Source organism: Microtus pennsylvanicus, chromosome 3 (assembly GCF_037038515.1).
Source record: "Microtus pennsylvanicus isolate mMicPen1 chromosome 3, mMicPen1.hap1, whole genome shotgun sequence".
In the NCBI taxonomy this organism is placed as follows: domain Eukaryota; kingdom Metazoa; phylum Chordata; class Mammalia; order Rodentia; family Cricetidae; genus Microtus; species Microtus pennsylvanicus.
Window position 1 is genome coordinate 24,203,512 of NC_134581.1, and position 21,583 is coordinate 24,225,094.

The 21,583-nt window shown below is 49.9% G+C and overlaps 1 protein-coding gene across 6 annotated transcripts in view; it reads left to right on the top strand.

Moving 5' to 3' along the window:
• The first annotated feature begins 3,930 nt into the window (after window positions 1-3,930).
• Mras (muscle RAS oncogene homolog) overlaps window positions 3,931-21,583 on the top strand; it is a 52,608-nt gene continuing 34,955 nt past the window's right edge. The window contains exon 1 of one of the 6 annotated variants that reach the window (XR_012909964.1): window positions 3,931-4,578. The gene's annotated coding sequence lies outside the window, so the exon portion shown is untranslated. Of the gene's footprint in view, window positions 4,579-4,946; window positions 5,154-21,583 lie in introns of those variants that run through there. The other 5 variants (XM_075964891.1, XR_012909965.1, XM_075964890.1 and 2 more) reach the window with 5 other exon arrangements.

Below are 21,583 nucleotides of genomic sequence, written 5' to 3' on the forward strand. Positions count from 1 at the left end.
AGCAGATGGGAGAGGAATGAGCACGTAAATCCGGGATTAAACTGGATTGGGGCTGGATTTTTAATTCTCGTTTTAACTAAGAGCCTTGAGAGCCTTGCTATCCTCAATGGAGTTTTTGTTCTGGCCTTGAGGGTTTCCTGATCCAGCTGCCCAGGCTTGGTCCACACGGAGCTTCAAACTCGGCTCAGGATTCCGTCGAGCCCTTACTTCTTGGGAAGCTTTGGTTTTCTAGACACCGTGGGACTAGGGAAGACATTGCTCTGCTGTTGTCATCTTCTGTGTCATCTTCTTCTTTGTCATTTTTCTTCTGTTTCCTCTAGGTTTAATTATTTTTTTAATCTTATGTGTGTGGGAATTTTGCCATCATGTATGTCTCTGCCCCACAATTGTGCTTCTGCCCACAGGGGCCAAAGGAAAGGAACTGAACTTACAGATAGTCCTTAGCCACTGAGTGCTGGGAATCGAACCCACGTCCTCCTCAACAAGTGCCCTTAACTGCTGAACCATCTATCCAGTCCCCTCATCCTGTTTTCTCCAGTGCCTTTTAAGGCCCAGCACTCAACAATCCTCACACAGAAGAAATGAGCTGCTGAAGGTCTCCTGTGTTCTCATTTGCCATTTGACCATCACGTGGTAAGAGCTTACTTGTCACTATTTCCTCTATCATAAGCCCTCCTGGGCAAACAGTCACTAGCTGGTACCCCAAACTGGCTAATATTTTAGATAAGGGGATGGAAGAGGCAGCTAGAAACCTCAGCTTCTGTTTTGACAGGAATTTACTGGTTCACACCTGCTTACCCTCCCCTAGAAAAGGAAATCTTGATATCTGAAAACCAAAACTCCCCCCCCCATTTTCATTAGCATGATTAGCTTCCAGTTCAAAGTCTTCTTTTGACTTTTCTTAAAATATTCTGTGGCAATATCACTAATCTACAGCCCTGGTTGTCGAAATATCGCATGTTAAGGACACAGAATAGAATGGAATATGTCAGGGTATCACACATAATAAAAATAACAATTGTTTGAAGAGGCTTCTGCTGTGTGTGTGTGTGTGTGTGTGTGTATGCGCGCGCGTGTGGTGTGTGTGTGGTGTGTATTTCCGATTCACAATGTAAAAATCTATTTTTTTCCTACTGGTCGCAACCCCTGAAGTTTAAATCTGCTGGAGTGGAAATTCCAAGGGGAAAGGTCCACACTGCTAGAAACAAGTCTGTGAGGTGAGCGACTGGAGGAGTTTGGTGGTGAATGTGAAGATTCATGGGAGACTGCTCTTCTGGTTCCAGAGAGCAAGAGGGCACCTCTGGCTGGGGTGGATTATGAATGACCCCAAAGAAACTCTTGGGAGGCCTCACTTCTAATCGGGGCAGTGAGAAGTGTTTGGCAGAAGCCGTGGGAACTCTGAAAGCAGATTTCAGCAGTTCTTGGTTCTATGTCCTAAGTGGAGAACGGACCATCTTGAACTTGCACTAGCAGAAAAGACAGTTAAAGCCTGAAGATGCTGTCCCTAGAACAAAGGCTGTCTTCTTATTTACTTCCCTACGTCTCTAGCACCAAACACTCACAAGCGGCCTGCCTGTTCAGGCCACATGCGTGGCAGGAAGAGTATGGGTCTTGTAGGCAGGAGAGCCTATCTTTAGGGCCATGAGCTGCATGGGATCGAACTCACAACCTCTTTACATCTAGACCAAGACAGATAAGGCTTTTTGCACAGGCCCCTGGGAGGTTGGTAGCCCATCACTGTGTCCAGTAGCTGGCACCTCACGTGTGGGGTACCAGCAGTTCAGAGCTGCCTTTTTCCTCAAAGACCACACTGAGCCTGGAGTCTAGAGGAATACTGAGCAGCGAGGACATGGATGGTTTCCAGTCCTGAAGGCTCCAGCCCACTCCAAGTTACCCACTGAACCCTTATCTCCAGTCTGTTCTGACCCACAGCTTCCGGCATTCCCCAGGGCGGTGAGTGCAGCTCGCTTGCTTTCTCACCAACTAGGGAGGTCTCTTTGTGTGTCAAGCCAGCAACTCTGACCTTTATTCTAGTCCGGGAATTGGCTCCTGGCCCACTGGCTGGCCTTGGACCTAAAGGCATGAAATCTGGTCTGTGCTCTCTCTGAGTCCTTGGCCAGAAGTCTGGTGTACCACGTTCAGGCACACCTGATCAGCCATGCGTATCTGCTGGAATCTTTGGAAAGGCTTCAGCTCAATGGGGCCTAAGTATACAAGTTTTTGTCTCTTAGCTCTTAGCCCAGCTGCTGGATTAGTTCCTACCCCCACCCCCATCCCTGTCCTCTGACCTGGCTACACAGCTCTCACTTGCTTCTTCTGGACCTTTGCCTAGGTGCTCTCTTCTCTAGGCTCCCACGTAGTTCTGTAAATCTCTCTCCAACACTGCTTAGTCCTGAACTGGGGGGGGGGAGGGGGCTGTTCCAAGGCCGGCACTCAGTGGGTGCTCCATCGACTTCCTCTCAGAAGTCGTCCTGTTTTAAAAAGACTGCTCACCAGCAACTAAGCCACAGCCTTATTTCGGGGTTCAAAGAACAGGGGAGGCAGCCTAAAAGGGATAATCCGTCCTGGGTGACTGTTGAAGGCCCTCAGGAATATGACAATTAAGCTATTTAAGGTCTTATTTCTGGGGAGACATGAGAAGGATTTCTGTATGGAAATAGAATAGATATAAACTCCACTCATATGGAACACCCTGAGGCCGTGGTAAATAATAATGGGAGGAAAGGGCAGCGGCAGGGCAAGGCGAAGTCAAGGTGGGCTTCCGGTCTTCAAGGCTCCTCCTCAGCCACGTCAATTACTCCCTTACTGCCAGTGACAGGCACTTTCACTGCCGTCTAGTGTGTTCTTTCTGTCCTGGGTCTCTTGACGGCCACCTGGGCTTTGAGAGCAGCATATGGGGGTTTGAGTGTAAGGAGTAGCTCTCACCAAGTGGTTGGTGGCTGGGAGGCCAACAGAAACCTGCCCTAGGCAGAATCTCAGCCTGGCCTGCGGGATGCGGTGCAAAACGGTGAGACAGGCCTGGGTGTGTAAAGTCATAAAGGCCATTTACAAAAAAAAAAAAAGAAAGAAAGAAAGAAAGGAAATGACCCTGAAGTGGATGTGGAGGTAGGGAGACCCTGTCTGGGGGGGGGGAGAGAAGAATGAAATAGCATTGAGCCTTAGAACAAGAGGTCACTTCACCCCCACTAGTGTGGCCATATTTAAAAGACACAGAATTACAAGTGTCGACAAAAACAAGAAAGGAACAAAAGCTGTGTCTAAAGTCAGGCCTTCCCTACCTGGGGAGGGAGGCAGAGATAGCCAGGTCCCCTAGACTTGCATCCCAGCCTGCCTACTCAGCAGGCTCCGGGTCAAGGAGACACCATCTCAAAATAAACAACAATAAAACCAAAACAATAACCATGATTCCCCAGACCAAACATCAAAACAAAGCAAAATGGTGAATAACACCCAAGAACGACACCTAATGTTGTCCTCTGTCGTCTACAGACATGTGCATGACACACACACACACACACACACGCACGCACGCACACACGCACACACACACACACGCACGCACGCACACACACACACACACGCACGCACGCACACACACACACACGCACACACACACACACACACACACGCACGCACGCACGCACACACACACAATGTGGAGACAGTTGTTGGAAAGTAAAACGCTGCTTTGGAAACGGATCCATCCCCGAAAAGAGTTACCTGAGTGACCTGGTGATTCCACTGGAGGTGTATCCAAGCTCCACAGACTTGTATAGTAATATTCTAGCCACTTCATCCATAACAGCCCAAAATAAAAACGTAGATAACCATCGGTTGACAAGCAGTCAAACAAAATGGTTCTTGTGCATACGGTGGGAGATGTGTCTGTTTGAGGCGCTGCTACACTCCCTGCTACACTGGCCCACATACATTCAGCCTGAAGACACCGTGGAAGAAGTCAGTCACAGAGACCACATGCTGTATGACTCCATTTATAGAAAATGTTCTGAATAGGCAAATCCACCGTGGCTGGAAAGCAGATTAGAGGTTTCCAGAGGCTGGGAGAAGGGAAGAATGAGGAAAGGCTACCCACAGAGGTTTTTATTTATTGGGGAAAGAGGGTAGTGACCAAAATGTTCTGGAATTAGATAATAACTATGGTTGCACAACTTTGTGAATATACCAAAACCCTACCGAAACGCACATTTTAAAAGCGTACATTCAGCGTTATGTGATCCTATCTAAAGTCTTGTGAAAGGGGGTGGCCTGGGGCGGGGGATGACTGCTACCCAGAGGAACAGCGAAAAGCTGCACGACTGTCGCCTCCTGTCCCACTAGCAAATTCGCATGGACTTTGAGGCCTGAAACTTCGCACCTAGCAGGCCCTCGAGCCCTGGGGTTCTGGGGACTCTGTTGACAGGAGTCATCTAGGACTGGGGAGGCGTCTGCAGGTCTCGAAGTTGGCGGCCGCTGAAGAGAGTTAAAGATTGGAGCGCCGACTCTTTTAAAGCCGCCCGGAGCGAATTCTCATTTGTGTCCCAGGCTCGGCGGTGGCTGCCGGGGTTGCGGGTCGGTGCGGTGAGTACGTGGGGCCGAGGGACCCTGCCTGATGCCAGCTGTCCCAGCGCCCGCAGTGGCGCCCTTTTGGGGTCGCCGCGGCCAATTGGAAAGCGCTCGAGGCGCAAGGGACGCGGTCGCTTTAAGGCGGCGGCGGGGCGGGGACGGCGGCGGCGGCCGGGCTGGCTGGCGGGGAGCCGTCAGTCGGCGGCGCGGGGCCCGGCGGGCGCGGGCGCGGCGCTCCCTCCTCCCGCGGGGGACGAGCGAGGAGGTGGCGGCCGAGGGTCGGAGCCGAGCCCGGGCCGGAGCGCGCGGTGAGCGGCAGTGCAGCCCCGCGGGGAGGAGGCCGGCGGGCGCTTTGTTCCGGGGCTGGAGGTGTGGCCGGCGGTGTGGCCCGCTCTGCGCTCGCTCGCCCTGCTGCGCTGCACCCAGGCGCCCGGCTCTGGCTGTGCGTGGCCTCTGCCCCCGCCACCCGCCCCAGCACAACGGTGTGCGGTGAAGTCGCTCGCCACCCGGACCCCAGTGGGGGAGGGCCTGGCCACCGCTCAGACAGACTCCTTTGACTGTAGTCACCCCGGGATTCCTCGGTTGCCCGGGTAAGGACTTGGCGGGGAGGTGGGCGACGGGGTGGTGGGGCTCTTCTGGCTTAAAATGGCGTTAACCAGGGTAGGGATCTGCGGAGGGGTGGCACATTCGTGAGAATAATGAAAGACAGCTTGCTTCATAAACAACTCTTTACTGCGCCCTGGGTTCGGGTTGCTGGGGCTCTGGTCACAACTGGGGCCTGCGCTCACACACTAAAGTGACGCGGCCCGGTGCCCCACCATGTGTCAGGCTCAATGCCAACTCCTGTCCCACCCGGAAGGTAGGGGCACAAACTGAGTGACAGCCCAGTGTGGTCAGTCGAAGAACTCAAAAGACCCTCCTTAGGGGCAGGAGGTCCAGGAAGACTGTCTAGAAAAGCAGATGTGAGCGTCTGCGGGGGCTCTTGACATCCAGCTAGAAACCTCTGCAGAGCTGAGGTGGCCTGGGGCTTGGGACAACGTGTAGTCTGGAGAGGGGACAAAGACAGTTTCACCTGAGCTCTGACCCAAGCGCTAGTGGCGGGGAACCTCTCTGGACTACCATGGTTTTTGCTCCTCTGGACCAAATTAGAGAGAGTAGACCGATGGGGCTCAGAACTGTGGCCTCTAGAGGTCTGCCTGGACGCGGGCATAAGAGAAAAACACTTAAAAGCAAAGCATACAGAGACCGGGCGCTTGAGGGGGGATTTGCCCATCTTCAGACAGGGACCCACCAGAAAGATGTTAATGATGGTGGTACCCAGAAAGGGGGCCGTGGACAAACAACCTACCCAGAACTGTGTCAAAGAAGTCTGTGCTTTTGACCCTGTGTCTGGCCTGCCCTGTTTTGAGTGTGTGTGTGTGTGTGTGTGTGTGTGTGTGTGTGTGTGTGTGTGTGTGTGTGAGAGAGAGAGAGAGAGAGAGAGAGAGAGAGAGAGAGAGAGAGGTCCACGGCGGGTGGTTTTAAGGCTAGTGCAGCAGTCTCCTCACCCTGCATCCTGCATCCTGCAGCGGTGGGTTGAAGTGTGAGGTGGTGGCTATGTCTGTTAACCGGCACACGTCAGGGCTTAGCTCTGAACAAAGTGCTTTCACCGAGGCAGTGTGTAGAGTTTCTCCTGCCCCCTTTCCCAGAGAAGAAATCTGAGCCGCTAACATTCCGTAAATCTTCGAATTTCCTGTAAATTGCAAGTCCCTGCTGGCTGGGGCTGAAAATGTTTCAGGCCGTGGTGTTTCCTCGCGGGTCTGCTCACACTACCCAGCAGGCAGTTAGCATCTCTGTCTGTGGGTTTATGGTACGGTTGGGCCTTTCTCCACCAGGGTGGGAGGTGTGAGGCCCTGTTGCTGTGGGGTTTCAAGGTCAGTCTCTTTGAAGCAGGAGGTTAAGCAAGTCCCCAGGCCCCCCAGATGTGACCTTGACATTTCCTTCTGGAGAGGAGAGCCCCCCCCCCCCCCAGGCAGGTGACTACCTTCTAGAGCTGTCTGCCTTGCCCCTGCATAAAGCAGTTTCCATAGCCCTGGCTGACCTGAAAGCCACTGTGTAGACCAGGCTGGCTGGAACTGATATCTACCACCTCTGCCTCCAGTGTGCTGGGATTAAAGGCACACACCACTACACTTGGCTGCATTTATGATTTCACACAAATATAACGAGTTTTAGGCACAGATATTTCACCCTGATCTCCAGTGATCATCTGGAACTAGGGAGGACTCCGATGAATTGAGCCCTTAGAGTGACTGGTCCTAACATTACCTGTTTCCTCACCTCCTGCATCTCCTGAGTTCTCAGGAAACTGTGATCTCTATGCTATATTTGACTCTGGTTGTTGTCATTGTAACCTTGTCTGCTGATGCCATACCCCCCAAACAGTGTGCCACCCTGGAAGTACCTGAAAACACACCGCTCCTGGGTACTGCATGGTTTGCACAAACAGTACTAAGTGTGAACTAGGTCCTTGTGCAAAGCCGGAATGCGCTCTAGTGTCTAGAGGGTGTGAGTGTAGGCACGAGCCGGCTGCGAGGGACATAGAGAAGGGAAAAACGAAGGAGCTGGATGTGAGTGCCTTGTAGTTTGGAGCACCTGGCCGGTGCCCATTCTACAGGTGCTGAGCAGAGCCCTTTGTAGCCTTACCTCATAGTATATGATACCTCTGGGCCCTATGGTCCAAGTCTGCAGGGGTGCATTGGGCTGCAATAACAACACACAAATAACACAGGCTAGATGAGGCTCAGATAAGGCTCCCAAAGACACCCTAGGCTCTTGTAAGATCTTGTACACTTCTGGCAGTTACTGTGTGGGACAAGTAGCCATGGAAGCTGAGACTCTGGAGTTTAGAGTCTTGGTTTTCATGATCTTGAGACGCCGCTTTTTAAAAAGTGTGTATGAGAAGCCAGAGAACATTGGCGTGCAGAGTTGAACCTGTGCGTTGGTTACTTCTCTTGCCGCCGTGACAAAAGGCTTGAGAAAAGCAATTTACAGAAGGGTTCATTTTGATTCACAGTGTGAGAATACAGCCCCTCCTGGCAGAGAAGGCGTTCCGGTGAGACGGCTTCTGGTTGGGGTGGCAAGCATGTAAGATGACTGGTCACACTGTATCCACAGTTCGAGAGCAGGAGAGACGAGTACTGGCTTTCTGCTCGCTTCCTCCTTTTGGATTTAGTTCAGGGCACCTGCCCGTTGGAAGGTGTTGCCTACATCCAGGGCAGGTATTCCCTCCTGCATGAAACATGTCCCAAACACCCTTACAGACATGGCCAGAGGTTAGCTTCTTAGATTCTAAATCTCATCATGCTAGCAAAGCTACGAAGCCTATGACTCGGGGCCGTTAGGAATCTCTGAAAATGAGTCATGGGATTGATCCTCCTGGTCTAATGCCCATTGCTTCAGCGACGGTTTTTGGAGAGTGTCGTATGTCTCAGCCAGGTACTGTTCTTCTGTAGAGCATCTTAAAGGACAGAGATGGTGTCCAACGTCGACAGAGACAGGTGCTGTGTGTCCTCAGCTGGTAGCCGACACTGGGAGACTCTGAGGAAGGGAGTTGTGTTGTCACTGCAAAGCCACAGGTCAGGCCCACCCCATCACGACCTGCTGTGCTACCCACAGTGGTGTCTCTTGTCCTCTGGGTAGCATTCTTATTCCTTGAGAGTGTCACCTCACCAGCCCTCCTTGGCTTGCCTTCCACACCCCCACCTTTTCATCTGGCTTATGTGCTTCAAAATAGTTTTCTTCGGGCCTTACCTCTCATGGGAGGCATGGAGCAACCGTGTGAATTTAGCCTGTTAATTAATTTAGTCCTTTTATGTGTCTGCCAGCTCTACTGGATGGGCTTGAGGGTAGCCAGATGGCCAAATGAAAATATGGGTCATCCCCAGCTGTTAAGGTGACAGACACATTGGGTCTCAGAAGGGCTTATTCTCTGTTTGGAGAGCCAGGTATGAGGCTATCTCTCAATGGATGAAAGTCACCATTCACATTTGCTTCTTCCACTAGTGAGATTTTGGAGACTGCCAAGAATTGAATTGATTCTGCAGCAAGGAGTGAGGGGCTAAACTGGGCAGGGTAGGGAGCTCCAAGGTCAGGCCTGGCCCTTGGAGACTGTCTAGAGGGCTTGGGTGGGTCCTGTGCTGTGCTGGCCCAGGCTCTGCCTGTGGCTTCTCTGCCCGGGGTTGTCATGGGAATTAGATGAAATACACAGATGAAATATGCTGGGAGACTAGAGAGGGCCACAAGAATAAGAGCACAAGCAGGGTTGCAGCCATCTCAACTGATAGAACCTGACCCAGTAGGCCCCCTCCAGAATATTTAGTGTAGAATCACACCCAGCAGAACCACTTCTCATCATGATGGAGAGAATTTAAGATGTGGTACAGAAAGATTCTCATTTGAATACTTACATAGCTGTTACTATGCTTTATTTATATAAAAAAATACAAGCAGGCATCATATCAGACCTGTTTTTTTAAATGAATATTTTTCTCAGATTAATGCTACAGAAAAATTTTAGAGCTAGGTGTTATACTCTAAGCCCGTAACCCCAGCACCTGAGGCACAAACAGGAAGATCAGCTTAGAGTCATCGTAAGATACATAGCAAGTTTGAGGCCATCTTTGGGCTACAAGAGTCTGTCTGAAAAACAGTCTAAAATGAGGATCAGTGAGATGGCTCAGTAGGTAGAGACTTTTGTTGTCGAGCCTGCCAACCTGAGCTCAACCCTGGGACTTACATGGGGAGAGGATAGGACTCACTCTGCAGACTGTCCCCTGGCTCCTGTGTGCCAGGACTGCCCTTCCGTCTGTGAAAGCTTTGGCTTAAGCTGGACCCTTGTAGACGTGGCACTCACTGCCCTTCAGGTTACTCTGTCCCACCGGGAAATTTGCTCATCATCTTAAAGTTCCTTCCTTTCACCCTGAGTGGTTCCTCACGAACCACTCAGTCATGTGTCTTATAGGATGGGTGGTTTTGCTTTCTTCAACTTCTTCTCAGTGGCTTGGTCTAAAGCTAGCCTATCTGCATGGCTATCTATACATTCACCCACCTATCCATCTGTCTGTCCATCCGTCTGTCTGTCCATCGATCCACCTGCCCATCCACCTTCCCTTCAGCAAAGACCTGTGCTTTTGCCATGTCCTGTACACTTTGTATTTGCCATCCGTTAACCTCGGCACCGTCACGGGGTGCTGTTAACCTTCTGTGCTTGTGGAATCCAGGTTTCAGGAAGGCTGAGCAGCTCTCTGTCATCATGAGCTTTGAGATGCTGCACCGGAGAGGAGTCTGAGCACATTCTATTTCAAGCATATGTGCTACTTCTGCTGCATCTGCTGCTTACAGAACCAGAGGACCACACAACCAGTCTCCTCTCTGCTGGTGCTGTGAGGTCTGATTCTGTGTAATCAATACCGTGGGGCGGGGGCCTTTTAAGGAGAGTGGGTGGAAGACCTTTTGCATGAGAACCCTGTATGCAGCAGAAACCTCAGAGGCAAACCTGTGGCTGATTCACGAAGGGTAGAGAGGACTGACTGGCAGTAACTCTGACTCCATTAATCCGATAGCAGCCGCCTATGAACCCCTAAATCACTTCCTCACTATATTGTTTTCATTTTGAAAAAGAAAAATGCTAAGGATAATGTAATGAACGCCATGACTCAGAATGAACAGGTGTGACCATTTTCTCTGCACTTGATCCTTCCTTTGACCTGGTGAGTTTGGACCCAGCATGAGCCTGCTGAGGGCTGTGCCTGGTTTCCAGTTATTAGACCTCTCTTTGCCCTCATACTCAGGTAACCCACTGAAAATGCTACTGAGGCCTCATACCTAGGTAACCCCTGAATTTGCTAGTGAGGCCTCATAGCCAGGTAACCCACTGAGGGTGCTGGTAGCTCCATTCTCCTCCTGCGACCACACCGGGAAGGAAGGTGATGTGTGTTGTTGGTCTTTGACCTTTCTTGAAGGTCTTTTTCTAACTTGTACATCCGTGCATCTGTCCTCACCAACATCTGCCTCGATCGATGTGTTTCAGATCAAAATTTTGTTCTAACCCAACTGTAGTTTAAGTGGAGACTAGAAGGGGCAGTTTAGAGAAGACAGAAAAGCTATGACTCTGTTTTTAGAATCTGATGGTTTGTGACGTTCATCTTAAACAGTCATTGAAAAAGCCCATAGTGTGTTCTGAACTGTAGGAGTAAGCTGGGCACAGTGGCACATGCTTGTAGTCCTGACACTCAGGAGGTTGAGGCAGGAGGATCAGGGGTTCAAGGTCGTCCCTGATACATTTCAAGGCCAGCCTGGACTACTTGAGACCCTGTTTCAAAACAAAAGTATAAAGGCTGGATATAGTGGCTCATAACGTTAATCCCAGCATTTGGGAAACAGGGGCAGGTAGACCTCTGTAAATTCAGTCAGCCTGGTCTGCATAGTGAGTTCTAGGACGGCCAGGGCTCTGTAGAGAGACCTGTTGCAAAAAGGCAAAGCCAAACAAACAGAAGTACAGGACTAGCTTTAAGGAAGCAGACCGAGTCAAGTGGAGGCACTGTCTGATCCCCAGTTCTTCATGTTTCTGCTTTTCCTTTATAAAGGGCTCCAGGTGCCTCACAGAGGATTCTCTTCTCTGCCAGGCAGGGATAACCAACTCTTCAGCTGTAGAGGTGGGGGACGCGCCTGGTGATGACTGGTGGCACCTCTTCTTTCCACCCACAGGCTGACTCCTGTTAACGTTCATCTTGGGACTGGAGTGAGAACAGCTGAGAGCTGCTTTATGAAGCTGTGTTGTGGAGATGCAGACGGTTCTGGAAGGCCTTCCTTGCTAGCAGATCCCCCCCCCAATGTGTCACTAGTGGGGGCTGTGATTTAAACTAGTTTTGTAACCTGGGGTGGTCCTCAAATCCTCATTGTGAACTGGTGAGGATTGAAGCACCTTTTTTGAGTTGCCAGCAAGGGGGGGCTCACACTTCTGGAGCCTTCTCCATCTGGTGGAGATGCTGCAAAAGTCACCAAAGCTGAGAGTGGAGACCTCAGAAGGACCTAGGGTTTGTCTTCCTATACAAGTGACATCAGCGAGAGCAGCTACGTAGACTATAGAACTCAGTTTGCTTATACAGAAATATATGAATGTGTTCTGTTTACAGACCCAGAAAATGAAAAGTTTGGGTTTACAAAAACCTATGCCACATATTGTGTGTTGGGTTGCCCACAGTATACACTGAGCACCGAGGTTGAAAGTAACTGTAGCATGTGGCACTGTGTGTGAATCAGTAGAATCACCAGTAATGAAGAGGGAACCTGGGGGACACCTAAAACTCCTTAAGAGCCGATCATTTAGGGGAAAGCTGGGGACAGGCTCTTGCCTCCCAAGAGTGTTACATTCATTTCAAAAGAATTAATTTCAAGGTGTTTACTGTTTTTTCTTTTTTCTTATCCTTTAGAATTTCAACACACTTTCTGGAAAATTTCCCCCTTTCTAGATAATCACAAATTGGCCTCTTCATGTTTTAATTAGCATGAGTGGAAACTGCAGCTGATCAGAGCCATGCATCTTTCTCAGCGAGTGCCTTCCTCTTTGGAATCATGCCCAAAGTCCAAAATAGCCCCTGCGTGCTCTTTCAACACCTTTATTGGAGATGAGGGAAGAAGGGTGGAGACACTGTCCCAACACCTTGGGGACGTACACGCATTTTTAAAACAGTGTCGTGCGGGCTGTAGCTCCTCCGCTGTCCTTCCACACCCACATTCCTCAGGTTGAGATTCTTGGCAGAAAGTGGGAAGGTCTACCCCTGCACACCACACCCTTTCCAGCTGCACTGTGGAAGTCAGGGTCTGCAAAGGTCAGGTACCCTGGTGGCATTTAAGATCAGCTGGCTTCCCAGCCAGCCTCCTGTCCCCTCCACTCATTGCCCCGAGTTCCACCCACCCTCCGTGGATTGTGGCCTGAGTCCACTTATCTGGGACTGGGTGGGTGTTTCCTGCATGTTTAAGATTTTATGGAGGAAATAAAAATAAAGGAACAAAGCCTTTGTTTTATTTCTGGACTCTAGCTGGGGATGGCTGGAAGGATGGAAAGGGGTGCAGGAACTGGTCACTTGGCACCTTAACAAAATAACCATTCTAATAGAGAGAGCAGTTCACAGCGACGGTTCTATTTAGGGTTGGTGTGGGTGAATAGGAAGGATGGGCAGAGGGTTTGGAGAAAGCCTCCTCGTGGGTGGAATGGAATAGGACAGGGTGGAGTGGCTTTGCCCTAGGCAGGGTCTCCAACAGTGCCAGGCAAGGGTCTGGGGCCACCCAGCTAGGCTTCCAAGCAGACAACCTACCCTCAGGGACTCTCAGATTTGACTCTTTTCTTTCCTTTTTTTTTTTCTATTCCAGACATGGTTTCTCTGTGTAGCTTTGGAGCCTGTCCTAGAACTGGCTCTGTAGATCAGCGGCCTCGAGCTCAGAGATTGACCTGCCTCTGCCTGCCAAGTGCTGGGATTAAAGGCGTGCGCCACCGCCACCCAACTGATTTCTCTTTCCTGGATGAAGTCCCTGCTCTGATTTCTCTATTTTGTCTTTGTGATCTTAAGAGAGTCCCTGCTTGTATGAGCCTCCCTTCCACACACAGAAGAGATGCCTCAGCTCCCTCTGCCTGCCTCTCTTCTCTGGTCAACCCTCCATCCCACATGTGTGTATGAAGATAGACACCCAGCAGCTCTCAGTTCTCCCGGAGGATTTTCTCCTTACTGAAGTTCTCCAAGGGTGCCATTTTTAAAAATTGCCTAAGCGGGGCTGGAGAGATGGCTCAGAGGTTAAGAGCATTGCCTGCTCTTCCAAAGGTCCTGAGTTCAATTCCCAGCAACCACATGGTGGCTCACAACCATCTGTAATGGGGTCTGGCGCCCTCTTCTGGCCTGCGGGCATGCACGCAGACAGAATATTGTATACATAATAAATAAATAAATGTAAAAAAAAATTGCCTAAGCGTCAGTGATACCCCCCATGCCCACGGTGTTTCTGGCTGTTTGAGGGTGAGGACCGTGCCTACTGGCTGTCTACCTCCAGGATCAGCTACCTGCTGTGCCCCACGTGGGTATGGTAGGCTTGGCCTATTTACTCCCTAAGCCCTACCGACCTACTACTGTGTTATACAACAGACTTTCACCGCGATCTCAGGAGAAAGGGGGTTTCCCATGGCTCAGAAAAGAGCCAGACATGAAGTTCAGTGACATCCCTTCTCTTCTTGCTTGGCTATTTGCTTGGAGAACTTCTGTGGTTCTCTCTCTCAACCCTAGTTTACTACCATTTCCCAGTGATCAGTTTTCCTGCACACTTTCTCTCAGAGCTGACAACTCCTTACTTCTGTCACTTGATTGAGGAGCTGTGATGAAAGTCTGCTCTAGACTAACCTTGAGCCTTTAAATCCAAAAGGGCATTAGAGAGTTCCTCTAGGCAGAATTCAGTATCCTGGAGTTCCAGAAGAACACAATGCTGTAGGATGGTTACTGCCATCATTAAGGCTAATGTAAGTTCTAAACAGGCTGCCTCTCCTAATGACCAAGCCAGGAGTGGATCTCTTTTCTGTAGAGTGACTCAGCGGAGCAGAAATGATCTGGGTCCGCAGACATTCACTGAGCTCTGCAGGGATGTGCATTGACCATCGAGTAGAGAGGTCACACTACGTCATATACAACTAGGCATTCAGTCGCAGTCTGTGAAATGTGGTCAAGAGAGATCACGGGGCTCTGGGAGGACATATGTGGAATCTCATCCAGCAAGTCCAAGGCACATTAGCAGTCAGGGAGGTATGTCATGGGGTTTAGGGTGTGGTCGGGGTATACCCTGGCCACAGGCCTCAGCCTGGCTCTTCTTCCTACAACCATGTTGCTGTCTGTCACTTGCCAATAATAGTTTTATAGCTAGGGTGGTGGCACACTCCTTTAATCCCAGCACTCAGGTGGCAGAGACAGGCAGATCTCTGTGAGTTCGAAGCCAGCCTGTTTTACAGAGTGAATTCCAGGACAGGCTCCAAATCTACAAAGAAACCTTGTCTCAAAAAAATAATAATAATAATTTTGCACAGTTGTTAATTTGCTAAAGATTATACAACTAGCAAAGAGGCAAGATTGATATATTTTTTTTCCATGACACGGTTTTGTGTATCCCTGGCTGACTTCAGACTTGCTATGTAGCCAAGAATGACCATGAATTCCTGGTCTTTCTGTCTCTACTTTCCAAGTTTTGGGATTATGGGTGTAAACTGCTCCGTGTGGTCTATGAGGTGCTGAGGATCAAACCCAGGACTTCGTGAATGCTAGGCAAACACTCTACCGACGCAACTACAACTCCAGCTCTTAGATGAATGAGTTTTAATGGAAACACTATATAGAAAGCAGAGGGAGCTAAGTGAAGTGGCACATCCCAGAATTTGGGAGGGCAGAAGCAGATGGATCTCCGTGAGTTCAAAGCTAGCCTGGTCTGCATAGTGAGTTCCAGGACAACCAGGCTACATATTGAGAGGTCTCAAAAAGAAGAGAAAAAAAAAGACCCAACAATAACAACAAAAAACCGAAGGAAGGCAGGATGGACACAAGGAAGCAAGCAGAGGGTGGGCAACCGGCCACCCAGTCTGTTCTGACCTTGGTTGAGCCTTGCTTGCCCTTGGGTCTAGGGCAGTCTGCTCCAGAGCAGTCTGCCTGGTTTCCCTCTCCCTTCTAAACCAAATCTGCGTGGTTAGGAAGGCAGAGGAAAAACTGGAAAACAGAAAACTATAGAGCTCAGGGTGTGTGTGTGTGTGTCTGTGTGTGTGTGTGTGTCCTGCTTTTTCAGCTAGAAAGTTTAGAATCCTGAGTTTGGGAGAGTTGCCCTGCCCTGAGCCCTGGTGGATGCTCAGACCCAGGCAGCTGGTTCTCCCTGTACCACTCCACAGGCCTCCACACAGAAAAATCCCATCAGCCCACTTGTTGCCATGCCCAGCTCATTTCCAGGAAGTTTCCCCTTTGTTTGGCCCATCCATCTGGCTACTCTTTAAAAATGGAAATTAGATTGCCTCACCCTACCTCTGGGAAGAGCCTAGTCCCCATTTCGGTCAAGCATAAAAAAAAAATGGTCACAGTCTTTGATAATGGCCTTTAATGTTTTGAAAATAAATGAGGAAAACAAAATCCTTTTTGAATGTACCTTTCACCCTCTACCTCCCTAGGTCTGAGCCACTCCCGAGGCAGGCGGTGTGCCCTCTCTGTGGAGGACACACCCCTGGAAATTTCCCTGCAGGCCCAGGAACCCGTGTCCCTGCATGGGGTCAGTTCCACTGCTTTCGTCTTTGTTTCTTTGCAGCCAGATTCAGGCCAGGCTAGCAGTGAAAAGAGTCATCTGTCCCAGACTGCAACAGCCCTAGGGTTGTGTCCATGCTGGAAAGAACCAGGGAGGTGGCTGTTGATCCGTGGCAGGGCCATTAGGAGGGATGGGGGTCATTTGTTTGGCTTGTACAATGGAAACCTTTTAAACTGATGGTCAGTATTCGAATTTATTTTTGTTTTATGTGCATTGCTGTTTTGCCTGAATGTGTGTCTGTGTGAGGGTGTCAGATCCCCTGGAACTGGAGTTACAGTTTTGAGCTGTTGTGTGGGTGCTGGGAATTGAACCCGGGTCCTCTAGAAGAGCAGCCAGTGCTCTTAACCATTGAGCTCTCTTCTCCAGCCCCAATGGTCAGTATTTTAAAGTCTAGATTTCTCTCTCACACATACACAAACAGACTTCTGGTTAGTCTAAAAAGGTAAACTCTCTGTTGGAAGGCCGAGGCAGAATAGCAAGCTCCAGGCCAGCTTAGGCTATTCAGTGAGACCCTGTCTCAAAAAACGAACGGAAACAAAATATCTGCCCTGCTGTAGGCATTCTCCAGCTGCAGCTGCCAGCTGTGTCAACCCCCTGCTCCATGCTACCAGAGGAACCCGATAGAAGGGGTGGCACAAAGGGGCATGCTCCTTAAAAGAGGCAGTATGGCCACGGGGTCACGTAAGAGCTTTGCGGTCCGACCTCAGGTAGACAAGCACAAAGCCATAGAACCCTGTCTTTAAGGATTCTAGGGGTCACTGGATAATGGCTGCCACTTGGAGTCTGCCTGAAATTCCATAAACTGAAGCAAGGGGCTCCACAGGGCTCAGAGAACGAGGCCTTTCGGAACTCAGCTCAGAGGGCCTGTGAAGACAGAGGCAGCTCCTCAAAGAGAGTTTTGGAGGGGGTTCAGTTGGAAGGCCCTTACTGGAAGGCTGCCTGTGGGCACCAGCACCCCGTGGTCTGGACACGCTGCTAGGAATTAGTGGGAGCAGAGATTGTATGGGAGAAGGGGTGCTGAGCAACAGAGGGAAAGTCTAGAAGGCTCTGTCTCTTCCGAAAGTAAAGATTCCCATGCACAATTTACCAGGACAGTCTTTGTGCTCCAGGACAGCTTAGGAGTAGCAGGGCTGAAGAATTGGAGGACCGTGCTGGAGAAGGGAGCCCAAACTGGGAGCACACTGTGTGCCACAGCTTTGCAGCTTCTGTTGTTCACCTGGGACGCGCCTGTCTTCATTGTATACCTGGCTAATAACTGTGTGGTTTAAAAGACTCTGTTCTCACATTGCCTTTACTAGGAAGGCTTCCCTAGACCCCCCTGCCTGACTAAAATGCCCCTATTCCCAGACTCCTACTGTTATGTTGTGGAATATTTAAGATGTGTTACGTTCATTTATGCTGTGGAATTTTTGTTTAATGATGCAAAGATGTGTTGCATTCTTTTATGTTGCTTTTGTTTAACACTCTGAAGTTGTATTACTTTGCTTGCCTAAAACACCTGATTGGTCTAATAAAGGGCTGAATGACCAATAGCAAGGCAGGAGAAAGGATAGGTGGGGCTGGCATGCAGATAGAATAAATAGGAAGAGAGAAGAGAGGAGCAAGAAGTAGAAGAAGAGGAGGAAGTGAGGGACCAGCCACACAGCCAGACACCAAATAAGAAGGAAAAAAAAGATATATAGAAATAGAGAAAGGTAAAAGCCCAGAGGCAAAAGGTAGATGGGATAATTTAAATTAAGAAAAGCTGGCTAGAAATGAGCCATGCTAAGGCTTGACATTTATAAGTAAGAATAAATTTCCATGTGATTATTTGGGAGCTGGGTGGTGGGCCCCCAAAAAACAAAGAGTAAAAAAGGAAAAAAAAACACACAACAACATCTTACATTATAGCATCAGTGCACAGACTGTGAGCTGATGTGAATCCTAAGAGGTTGTCTGTACTGGTTCCTCACCCAGTTCACTCTTCTCTGGACTCATTTATTATGTCCTATGGCTTGTCTGTAGTTGGAAGTTTCTGTCCCGCCTAGTCCCACAGCCATTCATTCCCAAAGAAACACACAGAGGCTTATATTAATTATAAACTGTCTGGCCTATTGCTCATGCTTATTATTAACTATCTCTTACAACTTAACCCATAATTCTTATCTATGGTTAGCCATGTGGCTTGGTACCTTTTCTCAGTAAGGCATCCTCATCTTGCTTCCTTTGTATCTGGCTTGTGACTCTGTCTCTGCCTTTCCTCTTCCCAGAATTCTCCTCATCTGGTCACCCTGTCTATACTTCCTGCCTGGCTACTGGCCAATCAGTGTTTCATTAAACCAATATGAGTGACAAAACTTTACAGTGTACAAGAACATTATCCTACAGCACTTGTCAGTTTTTAATCTTCCTCATGATATACTTAATCTCCAAAGCACAAGATACCCAGAGAGGCCTTGGTATTTGGTAGAGAACACTGGTATTTAAGATCTTGAGGGAGGTACTGGTGAACGCTGAACCCACGAACAATGTGCTGTCTTTGTGTGCTCTGAAGTGAGAGCAACTATTTCCAGAACTCTTAGAGACATGCGAGAGAAGGCATGGCCCCTGGTCAGTCTGTGAGTGAGCACTTGGGGGCTTACTGTCCTAGGGAACTGCTGTACAGATCATGGCAGATTCTTCCAGCACAGAGTCTGCAGACTCCCATGAGAACCTTCCAGCAGTGAGTAGTGAGTTCTATTGAGCTGTCCTGTTGACCTGGTAGTTTGCAGACCATCCCTGGGCCCTGGAAGGGCCTGGAAGGAGTAGAGGTTTTTCCTGCAGGAGGAGAGACTTGGATGGGTTTCTGAAGGATGTTGATGATGGTGATGCTTATGAGGGAGTTCCTCTGTGTCAGACGCTGGGTCAAACAAGCGAACAAAATGCAGTGCCTCCAGCATCGTGAGGCCAAGCGCTGCTGCTGTTGCCACTTTTCCAGAGGGTGAGTGACTGCTCAAGGTTACAGACTTTTAATCCAATAGCATGCCAGTTCCTTGGTCTGGAGTTCCAGGTAAGGGGCTAGCCTCAGGCCCAGCTGAAAGCAGCAACTCTGAATATAGATGGATATGAGAGCTTCAGAGCTGTCTAGATTATCCCACTTCTTTCCTGGTTCACAAGGTATCTGCCGAGATCAGATCTGTGTAGCAGGGTTTATCCCAGTCTGGGGAGGGGAAGTTGTGTGTGTGCGCACATGCGCGCGCTCATGCGTGTGTGTGTGTGTGTGTGTGTGTGTGTGTGTGTGTGTGTGTGTATCCATAGGTCCTTGCATTTACCCTGCTCTGGCCTGCCTTTGGCCAGTAATTTGACCTGATGGTGTCTGACCCTGATACCACCTCCCTACCCACTGCTGTGCTCTCACCAGCACACCTGCCTCTACTCTCTCTGCCCTGGCCTGGCTTTGCACATACATGTCCATCCTCCTGCCAGCCACCGGAGGATACCCAGAGTGGTGGCTGGAGGTGGCTCTGGGGTCACAGTACTCCTTTCTGCTGGGAGACCTTGGGAGAGTGATTTTAACTTCCCTGCTTCTCAGTTGTTTTTAGATTACATTTGCCTGTTAATTTGTGTAACTCGCGTATGTTTGTGTGCACGCACCATCGAGCGTGTGCAGAGGTCAGAGGACAGCTTGTGACAGTCAGCTCTCTCTCTCTCTCTCTCTCTCTCTCTCTCTCTCTCTCTCTCTCTCTCTTCCTACCATGTAGGTCTCAGGGATTGAACTCAGGTCTTCAGTGCATGCTTTCCCCCACTGAGCCATTTCATTGCCCTGTGTTTCTGGAGCTATAAAACTGGGTTCATCAAATCAGTACTTGAGAACTGAATGAGTTATTTGAATGGCAGAATCTCCGGACAGTTTTGACACATTGTTTGTTTTAAGTGTTGGCTGTGAACACCCTCATGGCTGTCATGACTGTAGCCAGAAGTTTCTGCACACCTCTCAGAGACTCAGCGCTAGATGGTAGATGGGTGCCCATCCCCTGTCCGGAAGGTTCTTTATACTGGTGAGTCGGACCAGGGTGAACAAAGGTACTAGGGCTCTCTCCTTGCTTGCTTCTAGTGTGGTCTTTCTGGTTCTCTTGATGGTGGAAGAGACTGGCAGAGAAGAGGAGATAACATAAGACAATGACAGAATCATCCAAAGATGATCAAGTAAGGGCCCTCCCCCAAGGAAAGAAAAACCACTTCATGAGGTGCTTGGGGGAGAACAAGAACGGTAGTGAGCTGGATCTGGGATGCCAAGCACGCTGTCTGTGTATGTCAGTCACCTTGTTTCTGCCTGTCAGCAGCACTAGGTAGGAAGGGACTCTAAGAGGAAGGAAGGAGCCCACCATCAGTCAGTGACATCTGTCGTGGCTCTGGGAAGGAGCAACACTCAGCCACACATTGGTCATATGGACTTGGGCTTACAGTCCTCTGAGGTGAGCGCTTACATATGTAGCTGGCTGGTGGGTCAACGGTAAGAATGGATGGAGGTCACTGGGTGCAGAGGTGGCTGCTTAGAGGTGGGGATCGGTCCAGGGGCTGAGTTGGCACAGATGTCATACCGAGAAGAAGGGGAAAGGCTTAGGGAGGGATGCCAAGTGCCCCAGACTCCTGGTGGGTCCTGCATTACTGGTAGGTCAGCAGCTGGGGGAAGCATCCCATTTCTGGGAATTGTGCAGAAGGGAAGGGCAGCTCCTGGAATGCAGAGCCATTTCCTCTACAAGGGTTGGGCCGCTACCCCCAATGTGTCCTCATCCCCCCCAGTGCTGGGCACACCCAGACATCACAGAGATGAGGTTAGCTTCCCAGGACGGATTCAGCTCCACGTGAATGCACTCTCAGAAGAGCGCCCTTAATGATGAGCACACCCTCCTCTCCCAGCCCGACTGCTGGGCTCAGGGGGAGTCTTTAGAATAATTACTTTCAAAATAGAGAGGCGAAAGAACGGTGAGGACCAGATCTTCACTGAAGCTGGCAGCGGCCTTGGGGTGCTTGTACCCTTGCTCTGGCCTCTTAACAATCTGTAGCCTCCTGTCAGGGAAGCTGCCACAGGACGGACAATGCCCAGAGAAGAGAACCACAGTAGCAGATGAGGTTGTGAGATGCTGCAAATGAATTCAAGGTCAGGGGCCATAAGGCATGGCAGTTTTAAGCACTACCTTTGGCATCTGTTCACTCCACAGCAAAGATCTACTAAGGAATGGCAGCTGTTACCACTCTGGGCACCACTGGTTTCATCCAGGACTATATGACATTGCTTTGAGAGTGGTGCTAGGTGAGGTCGGTGGGTGGCCAGGGACCTCTCCTTGGCAGTGTCTGCTGCCAGCACCGTTTCTTTCACATGACCAGCTCTCATAGTGGTTTGGGCTGTTCTTCTGGGGGGAAAAAAACGCTCTGGACTCTGTAGGATCTGGGAAGAGGGAAGCAGACTGATGTCCCAAGCATCCTCCATCACCCCTGTGTGGAGTGAGAGTCCCTCAAGTCAGGTCCACGCACGGGCAAGGAATTGAACTAAGACACTGGGACCTAGTATGTTGGAAGAAAAGTCAGGGTCAGTTAATTCCCCTGTCATTGCTCAGGCATCTTCCATGTTATTTCCACTGGGCTCTTGTTCTTTATTTTTAAACTGGGGAAATGGAGGGTCTAAAAGATTAAGAAGCCTCATTGTGGG